This window comes from Thalassophryne amazonica, chromosome 7 (assembly GCF_902500255.1).
Source record: "Thalassophryne amazonica chromosome 7, fThaAma1.1, whole genome shotgun sequence".
Taxonomy (NCBI): domain Eukaryota; kingdom Metazoa; phylum Chordata; class Actinopteri; order Batrachoidiformes; family Batrachoididae; genus Thalassophryne; species Thalassophryne amazonica.
In genome coordinates, this window is record NC_047109.1 from 35,831,674 (window position 1) to 35,843,891 (window position 12,218).

A 12,218-nucleotide genomic window follows, 5' to 3' on the forward strand; every position below is an offset into this window, starting at 1 on the left:
GTCAAAAGCAGAAGTGCGGGTGAGTCTTAATTCCATTTCAACCGTTTCGCCTCAGAACATTATTCCAACTAAATTAGTATCCGACCACTCCACTATTACTGTATCAGCTTTTGTTGACTCTGGTTCTGATGCTAATCTAATCTTGTCCTCTCTCGCTAGGTCCCTTCACCTTAAGATGTATAAGGTCTCTCGTCCACTGGTGGTACGTGCCATGGACGGTCATGTTATGGGCCAAATTACACACTGCAATCAGTCGATTACAATGATAGTATCTCACATACACTCTGAATCCATCAGTTTTCATGTACTGGATAAGATGACTCACCCAATCATTCTGGGGCACCCCTGGTTACAACGTCATGGGCCCAACTTTGATTGGGTAAAGTGTGAAATTGTTTCATGGAGTCCGGCATGTTACAACGTCTCTCTGAAGAACACCATTTGCGTTTCTCAGGGGTCCAATCCTGATCTCACCGGGATTCCTGAATGTTATCCTGATCTGGCAGCTGTTTTCAGTAAAGCCAAGGCGAAATCGTTGCCTCCACATCGCGATTACGATTGCGCTATCGAGCTCCATCCCGGGGCGTCGCCACCACGCGGTAAACTCTATTCTCTTTCAGCTCCGGAGCGCATTGCTATGAACGAATATATTCAAGAATCCTTGGCGGCAGGGTTGATACGTCCTTCTTCATCCCCCGCCGGGGCGGGTTTTTTCTTCGTCGAAAAGAAGGATAAGAGGCTCCACCCCTGTATCGATTTCCGGGGCTTAAATGACATAACTATTAAAAACCGTTATCCGCTCCCGTTAATCACCTCCGCGTTTGAGTTATTAGAAGGAGCCACAATCTTTACCAAACTCGATCTGCGAAACGCCTACCACCTAGTCAGGATAAAACAAGGAGATGAATGGAAGACAGCCTTTAACACCCCCTCGGGGCATTATGAATATCTCGTCATGCCCTTCAGACTCACAAATGCACCTGCCGTGTTCCAGAACCTGGTGTTGTGAAAGTGTAGTGACACGGACCCACAACAGGTGTGTAAATGAATGGACAATGAAAGAGTCAAATATGAACACTTTACTGTTGTGAATGGGCACAACACAGAGGAATGTGAAATTTACAGACAGTCAATCACAAGGGTGACGTGTGGGCAGGCTCGAGGATAGAAGACGTCTGTCCTGAGATGAACCGGAACCACACGATTTCCTCCGCTACCGAACCCAGAGAATACTGGAGCCGCCAAGTCCCGAGTCCCCAGGTGGCCACCGTCTTCGACGGTCGGATCTGGTACTGCTGGCAGGGAGCAGAGACAATAAGATATGGGTGTGTGCACACCCAGTAGCAACAATGGTGGAGAGTCCACCTCCACCTCTCACGCACACTCGTGCAGCTCCTGTCTCAAACACTTATCTGGTAGAGGTGTGAAGCGACTCCGTCGCTGGTCACACCGAACGCCGGTCTCACAGACAAGGAACACCACAGGAAAACGGCTGCAAATAAGAGTTCAGACTGTCACACAGTTTACTTTTACCGATATCTTGGCAATGAGGTGGAGATGACGTCCGGGTTTTATGGAGTGAGATGATGAAGCATGAATGAGTGACAGCTGTCAGGAGATAATGAGTGACAGCTGTCACCCCCGGCTGTGTCCGTGGCGGCAGTGCCCTCTCGTGCCTGAAGCCCGCACTTCAGGCAGGGCGTCTACTGGTGGTGGGCCAGCAGTACCTCCTCTTCCGGCGGCCCACACAACACCTGGTCAATGATGTGTTACGGGATTTTCTCAACAAATTTGTCTTTGTTTACCTAGACGACATTCTGATATTTTCCCATGATTTGGCCACGCACAAACACCATGTCCGTATGGTCTTACAGACCTTGTTACAAAACAACCTTTTTGTGAAGGCCGAAAAATGCGAATTCCACAGATCCACGATTACTTTTCTTGGTTTCGTGATCTCCGCAGGTGAAATCAAAATGGATCCTGCTAAAGTGGTGGTGGTTCAGGAGTGGGCAGCACCCACATCCCGCAAGGAGGTTCAGCAATTTTTGGGTTTTGCCAACTACTATCGCAAATTTATCCGGGGCTTTAGTTCTATCGCAGCACCCCTGCATGTCGCGACCTCAACCCTCCACTCGTTCAACTGGACGCCAGAGTGTGAGGAGGCATTTAGAGTCCTAAAGAATCGCTTTACCACAGCCCCCGTGCTGCTCCTCCCTGAACCTGCTCGGCAGTTTGTGGTTGAAGTCGATGCCTCCAATGTGGGGGTGGGGGCAGTCTTGTCTCAGCGAAATCCCGCAGACAACTGGCTACACCCATGTGCCTTTTTGTCTAAGAAACTGTCCTCAACAGAACGGAATTACGGCATCGGCGACCGCGAACTGTTAGCGGTAAAAGTGGCCTTGGAGGAGTGGCGGCACTGGCTAGAGGGGGCACAATACCCATTTGTGGTCTACACAGACCATAAAAATCTTGAATACCTCCGCACCGCAAAACGTCTTAACTCTCGTCAGGCCCGTTGGTCCATTTTTTTCAGTCGTTTCAATTTCACCTTGTCCTACCGTCCGGGCTCTAAAAACGGTAAACTGGACGCTTTATCTCTTCAGGGCGAGCCTGTTGACGCGTCCGTAGAGCCGGAGTCAATTCTGCCCTCCTCCTGTTTTGTGGCCGCCCTTACTTGGGACATCGAGTCACGTATGAGATCCGCTGTAGGGGATGCACCTATTCCCACTGGGTGTCCACGAGGGAAGCTTTTTGTTCCTCTGGCCCTCAGGGGCGAAACCATTCGCTGGTGCCACGACACTCGTATGTTTTGTCACCCGGGTATTAGGAAGACCCTTTACCTTGTGCAGCGGAGATTCTGGTGGCCTGGCATAGTCAAAGACGTCTCAGAATATGTATCTGCCTGTCAAGTTTGTGCTATGCACAAATCGTCCAATCAACCGCCCGCTGGCGCCATAGTGCCGTTACCAATCCCGGTTCGTCCATGGTCTCACATCTCGATGGATTTTGTAACTGGGTTTCCTCCTTCCAAGGGACATACGGTGGTCCTGACCGTCGTTGACCGCTTATCTAAAATGGTCCATTTTATACCTTTGAGCAAACTCCCGTCGGCTAAAGAAACTGCTGTGGTAATGTTGAATCACATCTTCAAGCTACATGGATTGCCTCAGGATATAGTATCTGACCGGGGCCCACAGTCATGTCCCATTTTTGGAGGGAGTTTTGCCGTCTCCTTGGGGTCACCTCCAGCTTAACCTCGGGCTACCGCCCACAGGCCAATGGGCAGGCGGAGCGGGTTAATCAGGAGTTGGAGAAAGGGCTTCGGTTGCTAGCGTCACGACATCCCGCTTCCTGGGCCGATCAACTCCCTTGGGTGGAACTCGCACACAACTGTTTGCCCACCACTTCCACTGGTTACTCTCCGTTCCACGTGGTCTTCGGTAATCAGCCCGCGCGCATCTCTTCTGTCGACCTTAACTCCCTGGTTCCTTCGGCGCTTAGCCTGATCCTCCATTGCCAACGTACCTGGGAGCGGGCTCAGGCTCTTCTGTTGCGTTCTGCGGTCTCTTATAAAGCCTCCGCTGACCGTAAACGGTCTGCGGCTCCTTCTTACGCCGTGGGCCAGAAGGTATGGTTATTGACCCATCATCTGTCCCTTAGGGGCGTGCCCCGGAAACTGGCTCCCCAGTTTGTTGGACCGTTCCCGATCTCCAGGGTCATCAATCCTGTCTCAGTCCGTCTTCGTCTTCCTCGGTCCATGCGTGTCCATCCCACGTTTCACGTCAGTTGTGTCAAACCCGTCCGGTCGAGCGTTTTGTGCCCTCCGGCCGTTCCCCCGCCGCCCGCCCGCTACGTGGATGGTGGCCCTGTTTTTTCTGTGCGCCGGCTCTTGGCCTCTCACCGTCGTGGGCGCGGTTTGCAGTATTTGGTTGACTGGGCGGGGTTTGGTCCTGAGGAGCGGTCGTGGGTCCCCTCCCGTTTTGTTTTGGATCCTGGTCTTGTTCGTGCTTTTCATGCTGCCCACCCTGCCGTGCCTGGGCCGCCCGGGGTCGGCCGTGGCGGTGGGGGTACTGTCAGGGTGTGAGGTTGCTCTGTTTTGCCTGGTTTTGTTTTTTCTGTTTGATTGTTCTTTTGTTTGTTTCTTCTTTTGTGTGGTCTTTTTCTGTGTCTCTCTTGGTGGGTGTGTCTCTGCCTTCTGGACCACGCCCTGTTCTGGGCTCCTCCCCGCGCACCTGCTGTCTATCTTCTGCTAATCACCTGGATGTATATATACTGCTCATTTTGCTCTGTTTCCTTGCCAGATTGATGCGCCCTGTGCCTTCTCTCCAGCCTTTGATTCCGTGTTCTGCCCGCCTCATAGTGTCCTCGACCTCCAGCCTGTTTATTCCGACCTCGTCTTAGCCTGATGTTTTTGGTTCTGTCACTGTGTTTTTTGGACTGCCTTTTTGTGTACCGACCCTTGCTGAATTCTCCACTAAAGACTACCAACCAGAGCTACCCGTGTGAGCCTTGCATTTGTGTCCAAGCCAATCATCCCGACAACCCAGGAGCACTCTTCTGGGCCATACCCCTCCCAGTCTACCAGATATTGGTACCCCCGGCCCCTCCGACGAACATCTAGGAGCTTCTTGACTGTCCACGCCGGTTCTCCATCGATGAGTCGGGCAGGAGGCGGTGCCGGTCCAGGGGTGCAGAGGTCAGGCGTGTGGTGTGGTTTAATGCGGGACACATGAAAGACAGGGTGAATCCGTAGTGATGCCGGGAGTTGAAGTTTCACTGCAGCGGGGCTGATCACCTTGATTATCTTGAATGGTCCTATGGAACGGTCGGTCAGTTTTGCAGAGGGATGTTTTTAGTTGACAGCCAAACCTCCTGCCCAGGTTGATAAGCTGGGGCCGGGGCTCGTCAGCGGTCTGCATGGTCCTTAGCCTGCGTCCGTGCCTTTAGAAGAGCAGAGCGGGCTTTCTTTCACACCCGACAACATCTCCTGAGGTGGGCCTGGACCAAGGGCACCTTGACCTCTCCCTCGACAGCCAGAAACAACGGGGGTTGGTACCCCAAATAGACCTCGAGTGGGGAGAGGCCGGTAGATGACGAGACTTGGCTGTTGTGAGCATACTCGATCCAGGCCAGATGTTGACTCCAGGCCGTCGGGTGCGCGGAGGTGACGCACCTTAATGCTTGCTCCAGGTCCTGGTTAGCCCGCTCTGCTTGACCGTTAGTTTGAGGGTGATACCCGGACTACAGGCTCACTGTGGCCCCCAGCTCCCTACAGAAACTCCTCCAGACCTGCAAGGAGAACTGAGGACCACGGTCAGATACTATGTCCATCGGGATACCATGCAGACGCACGACGTGGTAGACCAGGAGGTCTGCAGTCTCCTGGGCTGTCGGGAGAACCGGTCCACTATCATCATGTCCGTTTTACCCTGGGATGCAGGGAGGCCCGTGACGAAATCCAGTTCTATGTGGGACCAGGGGTGATGAGGCACAGGCAAGGGCTGGAGGATCCCCTTCTCTGGGTGGTGGGAAGCCTTGCCCCTGGCGGAGGTGGTGCATGCCCGGATGTAGTCCCTAGTGTTGGCTTCAACTGACAGCCACCAGAACTGCTGCGGGACCACTGCCACGGTTCTTCGCACTCCCGGATGGCAGGAGAGCTTGGAACCATGACAGAAGTCCAACACGGCAGTCCGAGCATCTGATGGCACATCCAGCCTGTTGGGTGGACCACCTCTGGGATCCGGGTGTCGCGTCAGGGCCTCCCTGACCACTCCCTCCACATCCCATGTGAGGGCTGTGACGATAGTGGATTCCGGTAAGATGGTGTCCGTTGGGTCCAACAGCCTTGCTCCAACTTCCTCTTCGTGCACCCGGGACAGGGCGTCAGACCGGATGTTCTTGGTCCCGGGGCGGTAGGTGATCTTGAAGTTGAAGCGTCCGAAAAAAGTGACCATCGGGCTTGCCTGGGGTTCAGACGCTTGGCGGTCTGGATGTATTCCAGGTTCCGATGGTTAGTGAGAACAACAAATGGGACCACAGCTCCCTCCAACAGATGTCTCCACTCCTCGAGGGCCTCTTTCACCGCCAGGAGTTCCCGATTGCCAATGTCATAGTTCCGTTCAGCGGGGGTTAACCTGCGGGAGAAGTAAGCACAGGGGTGAAGAACACTATCGGACTCCCTGCTCTGGGACAGCACGGCTCCTATCCCTGAGTCAGAGGCATCCACTTCAACTATAAACTGGTGACTAGGATCGGGCTGCACCAGAACTGGTGCAGTCGAAAACCAGAGTTTCAACTCCCTAAACGCGGCTTCGCACGATCCGACCAGGTGAAGGGGACTTTGGTAGAGGTCAGGGCTGTAAGGGGGCTAGCTACCTGACTATAGCCCTTAATGAACCTCCTGTAAAAATTGGCGAACCCTAGGAACTGTTGCAGCTTCCTACGATTTACCGGTCGGGGCCAATCTCTCACCGCAGCTACCTTAGCCAGATCAGGTGCGACAGAGTTGGAGGAGATAATAAACCCCAGGAAGGACAGAGAGGTGCGGTAGAACTCGCACTTCTCGGCCTTCATAAACAGCCGGTTCTCCAATAACCGCTGAAGGACCTGACGGACATGCTTAACATGAGTCTCAGAATCCTGGGAGAAAATGAGGATATCGTCTAGATATACGAAGATGAATCGGTGCAGGAAATCCCGCAAAACGTCGTTAACCAAGGCCTGAAATGTCGCGGGGGCGCTGGTGAGGCCGAACGGCATGACCAGGTACTCAAAGTGCCCTAAGGGGGTGTTAAATGCGGTCTTACATTCGTTTCCCTTCTGTGTCCGAATTAGATGGTAAGCATTCCTAAGATCTAGTTTTGTGAAAATTTTGGCTCCATGCAGGGGCGTGAACACTGAATCTAATAGAGGTAACGGGTATCGGTTGCGAACCGTGATCTTGTTCAGCCCTCTATAATCAATGCATGGAGGGAGACCGCCGTCCTTCTTGCCCACAAAAAAGAAACCTGCCCCTAACGGTGATGAAGAATTTCGGATTAGCCCGGCAGCTAAAGAGTCCCGGATGTAGGTCTCCATTGATTCGCATTCAGGACGTGAGAGGTTGTACAGTCTGCTGGACGGACACTCAGCGCCTGGAACCAAATCAATGGCACAATCATACGGTCGATGCGGGGGCAGGGTGAGTGCCAGATCCTTGCTGAAGACGTCAGCCAGGTCATGATACAAAGCCGGCACCTCCGTGAGATTGGGGCGGACTCTGACCTCCTCTTTAACTTCATCACCAGGTGGCACCGAGGATCTTAAACACTCCCGGTGGCAGGTTTCGCTCCATTGAGCCACAACCCCAGACGGCAGAGAGACAACCAAGGTTAAAGGCTGTGTCTGGTGTGTAATTTCTGGTAGTAGGGTGCCATCTAGTGCCTGCACCTTTAACGGTGAAGGAACAGCCACCAGAGGGAGCCCTACAGCCTTAGTCCACCTACTGTCTAGTAGGTTCCCTTCCGATCCTGTGTCAGTCAGTGCTGGAGCGGTAAGGGTTAAATCCCCACAAAGGATTGTGACTGGGAGTCATGCGCATTTGCATGGGACACCCATGTGGTTTGTATGGCTCACTCTTAGCCCAGTCTCTAAGGTTGAGCTTTGGTGTTTAACCATCTGGGGCCCGTTATTCTGTGCATGCTCATTCGAGCCGCAGTAAACACACTCGTGCCACGTGCCAGCCTCCTTTGTTTTGCTTTCATTTTCGCCCTGCTTGTGTCCATAGCTTCGTCAGCAGGGGGAGCTTGTGCTGCGCAGAAAGCTCTGGCTTTGGAGTGGGGAGAAGACAGCGCTGCTTCAGACCTGGAAGGGAGATGGACGGCGCGCACCTGGCCATGCCCTTCGTCTCGCTCCCGCTTGAATTCCTCTAACCGATTGTCAAGACGAATAACTAGATTGATAAGCCCATCCAAATCCCGCGGCTGATCCTTAGCCACCAGATGCTCCTTTAGGGCCGGAGACAGCCCGTTTACAAAGGTGGCGTGGAGTGAGACTGAATTCCAACCGGACCTCGCTGCCGTGATGCGGGAGTCAATTGCGTAATCAGTTGCACTCCGCCGTCCCTGTCTCATTGACAGCATCATATTAGAAGCGGCCTCGCCTCTATTGGGATGATTGAACACCAGTTGAAACTCCCTTATAAACTCAGTATAAGTAGAGAGGATCTGTGAATCTCGTTCCCAGAGCGCCGTAGCCCGGGCGCGTGCTCTGCCCCGAAGTAAATTGATTACGTAAGCCACCCGGCTGTGCTCAGACGTCTACATAATGGGCCGTTGTGAAAAAATGAGCGCGCACTGCATCAGAAAGTTTGTGCACGTTTCAACACAACCACCGTATGGTTCCGGGGGACTTATGTAAGCTTCGGGCGACAAGGGGGGGACGTCTGAACGACCACTGGATTAACTCTGTTTGGCGGCACATCCACTGGAGGGGGAGCGGCTGCAACCATGCCTGACGCGCGCATGTCTACCTGCGCGGTGAGAACCTCTATCCAACGGCTGAGGTGAGCGTCCTGCTCAGTTAATAAATCCAACCGAGCAGTGAGGTTAGAATGTGCCGCAGCTCACCCAGTGATCTTCCTGGCGGATCCTGCGCACCTTGCACTTCCATTGATCGGTCATTAGGTGGTAAATGCCCCTCGGAGTCCATGACGTGGCCGAGTTATCCTGTTGGGAAAGTGAATGCATGGACCCACGTTAGGGGGCGTAAATGAGCGGTCAATAGGAATTCCAATAAATAATTTATTATGCAAAAGTGCAAACAGATTATGAATATGCTGAGTCCAATTAATAACAAAATCGTGACACATGGGCAGGACCAAGGGTAGGAGACGCCTAGCCAGAGAAGAGCCGGAACCCACAAAGTCCCACCGCCAGCCGGAAGCCTGCAGTACACCAGAGCCGCCAAGTCCTGGTCCCCCAGGTGGCCACCGCTCGAGGCTATCGGACCAGAACGGACCGGAACGGCTGAGTAGGTTTATCTGTGTGGTAAGCTGATAACTCGGCAGAGTTATGGGGTCCTTCCCAGGCTTTTATGGATGGTGGTGAGGAATGATGACAATCAGCTGACAGCCACCGAGCGCACCTGGTGACGTCAGAGAGGCGAACCGGCCCGTGCGCCCTCTAAGGGCCAAAAAGTGCCAGTGTGGCAGGGCGCCATCTGCTGGTGGGCCAGCAGTACCTCCTCTTCAGCGGCCCACATAACAAAAATAAACGATTGGGCTTTTAATCCCGGAAATGACTCTGGTCCCACATGCGAGGAGTTTAATGGAAATACAGTGGGGAAAATAAGTATTTGACCCCCTGTCAGTTTTGCAGGTTTTCCCACCTACAAAGAATGGAGAGGTCTGTAATTTTTGTTGTAGGTACACTTCAACTGTGAGAGACAGAATCTAAAAAAACAACAAAAAAATCCAGAAAATCACATTGTATGATTTTTAAATAATTAATTTGCATTTTATTGCATGAAATAAGTATTTGATCCCCTACCAACTAGCAAGAATTCTGGCTCTCACAGACCTGTTAATTTTTCTTTAAAAAGCCCTCTTATTCTGCACTCTTTACCTGTAATAATTGCACCTGTTTGAACTTGTTACCTGTATTAAAGACACCTGTTCACACACTCAATCAATCACACTCCAACGTGTCCACCATAACCAAGACCAAAGAGCTGTCTAAGGACACCAGGGAGAAAACTGTAGACCTGCACAAAGCTGGGATGGACTACAGTACAACAGGCAAGCAGCTTGGTAGAAAACAACAACAACAACTGTTATGATCAATTCAATCAATCAATTTTTTTTATATATAGCGCCAAATCACAACAAACAGTTGCCCCAAGGCGCCTTATATTGTAAGGCAAGGCCATACAATAATTATGTAAAACCCCAACGGTCAAAACTACCCCCTGTGAGCAAGCACTTGGCTACAGTGGGAAGGAAAAACTCCCTTTTAACAGGAAGAAACCTCCAGCAGAACCAGGCTCAGGGAGGGGCAGTCTTCTGCTGGGACTGGTTGGGGCTGCGGGAGAGAACCAGGAAAAAGACATGCTGTGGAGGGGAGCAGAGATCGATCACTAATGATTAAATGCAGAGTGGTGCATACAGAGCAAAAAGAGAAAGAAACAGTGCATCATGGGAACCCCCCAGCAGTCTACGTCTATAGCAGCATAACTAAGGGATGGTTCAGGGTCACCTGATCCAGCCCTAACTATAAGCTTTAGCAAAAAGGAACGTTTTAAGCCTAATCTTAAAAGTAGAGAGGGTGTCTGTCTCCCTGATCTGAATTGGGAGCTGGTTCCACAGGAGAGGAGCCTGAAAGCTGAAGGCTCTGCCTCCCATTCTACTCTTACAAACCCTAGGAACTACAAGTAAGCCTGCAGTCTGAGAGCGAAGCGCTCTATTGGGGTGATATGGTACTACGAGGTCCCTAAGATAAGATGGGACCTGATTGTTCAAAACCTTATAAGTAAGAAGAAGAATTTTAAATTCTATTCTAGAATTAACAGGAAGCCAATGAAGAGAGGCCAATATGGGTGAGATATGCTCTCTCCTTCTAGTCCCCGTTAGTACTCTAGCTGCAGCATTTTGAATTAACTCAAGGAACTTTTAGGACAACCTGATAATAATGAATTCCAATAGTCCAGCCTAGACGAAATAAATGCATGAATTAGTTTTTCAGCATCACTCTGAGACAAGACCTTTCTAATTTTAGAGATATTGCGTAAATGCAAAAAAGCAGTCCTACATATTTGTTTAATATGCGCTTTGAATGACATATCCTGATCAAAAATGACTCCAAGATTCTCACAGTATTACTAGAGGTCAGGGTAATGCCATCCAGCGTAAGGATCTGGTTAGACACCATGTTTCTAAGATTTGTGGGGCCAAGTACAATAACTTCAGTTTTATCTGAATTTAAAAGCAGGAAATTAGAGGTCATCCATGTCTTTATGTCTGTAAGACAATCCTGCAGTTTAGCTAATTGGTGTGTGTCCTCTGGCTTCATGGATAGATAAAGCTGGGTATCATCTGCGTAACAATGAAAATTTAAGCAATACCGTCTAATAATACTGCCTAAGGGAAGCATGTATAAAGTGAATAAAATTGGTCCTAGCACAGAACCTTGTGGAACTCCATAATTAACTTTAGTCTGTGAAGAAGATTCCCCATTTACATGAACAAATTGTAATCTATTAGACAAATATGATTCAAACCACCGCAGCGCAGTGCCTTTAATACCTATGACATGCTCTAATCTCTGTAATAAAATTTTATGGTCAACAGTATCAAAAGCAGCACTGAGGTCTAACAGAACTAGCACAGAGATGAGTCCACTGTCCGAGGCCATAAGAAGATAATTTGTAACCTTCACTAATGCTGTTTCTGTACTATGATGAATTCTAAACCCTGACTGAAACTCTTCAAATAGACCATTCCTCTGCAGATGATCAGTTAGCTGTTTTACAACTACCCTTTCAAGAATTTCTGAGAGAAAAGGAAGGTTGGAGATTGGCCTATAATTAGCTAAGATAGCTGGGTCAAGTGATGGCTTTTTAAGTAATGGTTTAATTACTGCCACCTTAAAAGCCTGTGGTACATAGCCAACTAACAAAGATAGATTGATCTATTTAAGATCGAAGCATTAAATAATGGTAGGGCTTCCTTGAGCAGCCTGGTAGAATGGGGTCTAATAAACATGTTGATGGTTTGGATGAAGTAACTAATGAAATAACTCAGACAGAACAATCGGAGAGAAAGAGTCTAACCAAATACCGGCATCACTGAAAGCAGCCAAAGATAACGATACGTCTTTGGGATGGTTATGAGTAATTTTTCTCTAATAGTTAAAATTTTATTAGCAAAGAAAGTCATGAAGTCATTACTAGTTAAAGTTAATGGAATACTCAGCTCAATAGAGCTCTGACTCTTTGTCAGCCTGGCTACAGTGCTGAAAAGAAACCTGGGGTTGTTCTTATTTTCTTCAATTAGTGATGAGTAGAAAGATCTGCCCCTCCATGAGCCTGGTTCTGCTGGAGGTTTCTTCCTGTTAAAAGGGAGTTTTTCCTTCCCACTGTCGCCAAGTGCTTGCTCACAGGGGGTCGTTTTGACCGTTGGGGTTTTTACGTAATTATTGTATGGCCTTGCCTTACAATATAAAGTGCCTTGGGGCAACTGT